The 1,768-nt window shown below is 32.4% G+C and overlaps 1 long non-coding RNA gene across 1 annotated transcript; it reads right to left on the bottom strand.

Annotated features, from left to right (window-relative positions):
• Positions 1 to 814: 814 nt before the first annotated feature.
• Positions 815 to 1,404, bottom strand: LOC143635284 (uncharacterized). Its single transcript, XR_013154025.1, has 3 exons — positions 1,323 to 1,404; positions 1,100 to 1,221; positions 815 to 1,017 (listed from the first exon to the last, which is right to left on the bottom strand). It is a non-coding gene; the product is annotated as an uncharacterized LOC143635284 (long non-coding RNA).
• Positions 1,405 to 1,768: the final 364 nt, after the last annotated feature.

The following is a 1,768-nucleotide window of genomic DNA, read 5'->3' as shown; positions in this document are numbered from 1 at the left end:
TATTGCAATCTAACATCAAGAGTTATAATTTGTTTGTCCAAATAAATTCTATAATTCATTTATAAACGTGAAGGATGAACAAAATTTATGTATTATATAACAGCAATCCAAAGTGCCAAAAGTTAACTTCTATCCCAAATTGAAAATCCCTAAAAACTATAATCGAATTAAAAGAAAGCGCCCATAAACAGAAAACCAAAAAAGCCATAAATGACCTAAACCCCCAAATAAATACACCTACAAATTGAAATCGAATTAACAAAAACCAATGCAAATCGTGGCAAAGGAAAAGTATCATCATCGCCTTCAATATACAAAAAGGCGGAGGCAAACCTCATCATCATAACCTTTATGCAATGTCATTCAGTGGCCGCCATAGACTGTCGGGCAACGACAAAGCAACACCCAGTCAGATTGTGACCATCATCGATTGAGTCAAAGCAATAACAGAAGGCACCGCATATTCCACTGTCGCCATAGACAACGGCAGGGAAACGTTTGTATTCACTCTCAGTCGACATGTAAATGGCGGTGGTCTCTGGAAAGGGAATAGAAAAGAAAGAAAGAAAGAGGGATGAATAAAACTAAAAGGCTTCAAGTACTTGTATATTACGCATGGAAAGTAGTAGCGCTAGCACACTAGGATTTTGTGAGATATCATAATTAATATATATAATATAACTAGGTTAAAAACCCCCGTGATACACGAGTTGGATAAATAATATTGTTGATTTTAGATGGACCAAGATGTATTATAAAGTCGAATAAGTTAAACAAAACATTATCGGAAAATAAAAAAGGTGTATTTATTTAGAAGTTGAAGGTTTACTTCTTTTGAATATAAAAGCCAAATTGTAATAAAACAAATGATGCTTATAGAAAATTATCATCACAAAGGTAACAATGCACTAATTTCAGAAATACGAAAAGAACTCATAGCAAAAGTAGGAATCTGTAAGAATTGCCTTCACTCACTGAATAAACTTTTAAGTGTAACCTCAAAATAGCTCAAAGTACCTATATGTCAAAAAGCTATAAACCCCTACATGAAACCATGTTAACTAAAAAGACCAATATACTTATACACAAATTCAATCACCTTGTGCCACCTCAACGTTTGTTTTGGGTCAGATTTGGTTTGCTTGTCCTTGTCATCTTGTGGCCATGCATCTGCAAAAAGAATTTAGCCCTCATCTTTCTATACACAACAACAAATGATACCTGATAGCAAGAAAGTTGAAGTTTCAAAAATCATAACATAAAAAGAATATAAATGGCACTTGCACTCTAATTAAATTTAAACAAAAGAGAGATTGGCTAACATGCTCCTGAACTCAAGTTGTGATTCTACTTCAAGTAATTGATCTTATTCATCAGCTGTATCAAGAAGTCGCGCATACGAATGCTAGTGCCTATGATACTTCAAAATCCGCATAATACCATATTAATATAATGGGTTAGGCATCATCAATAAACTGAAAGATTATAGAACTAACAATAAACAATAATTTCAAGATACGTATATTAAATCCGAAATCTAGAAGTAGAAAATTTCTAAATGATTTTTATATGCTAATTTTACAGTTAATTTGACAAAGTTGCATGATTAGTTACTTAAAGTAACACGTTTCTTTAGTTATGTTAATGCGAAGAATGAAAAAGAAAAATAATTAGAGCCGATGTGCCAATGACTGATCTGGTCAAATTTCGAGGATAAACGTCGAACAAACATATTTAAAATTGATAGGATTTCAATATAATTTATAAC

This window comes from Bidens hawaiensis, unplaced genomic scaffold, assembly GCF_021521415.1.
Source record: "Bidens hawaiensis isolate Kalapana, Puna unplaced genomic scaffold, B.hawaiensis_p1.1 tig00007427_1, whole genome shotgun sequence".
NCBI lineage: Eukaryota > Viridiplantae > Streptophyta > Magnoliopsida > Asterales > Asteraceae > Bidens > Bidens hawaiensis.
Note: the sequence above shows the minus strand (reverse complement) of the source record. Positions and strands in the feature narration are given on the sequence as shown.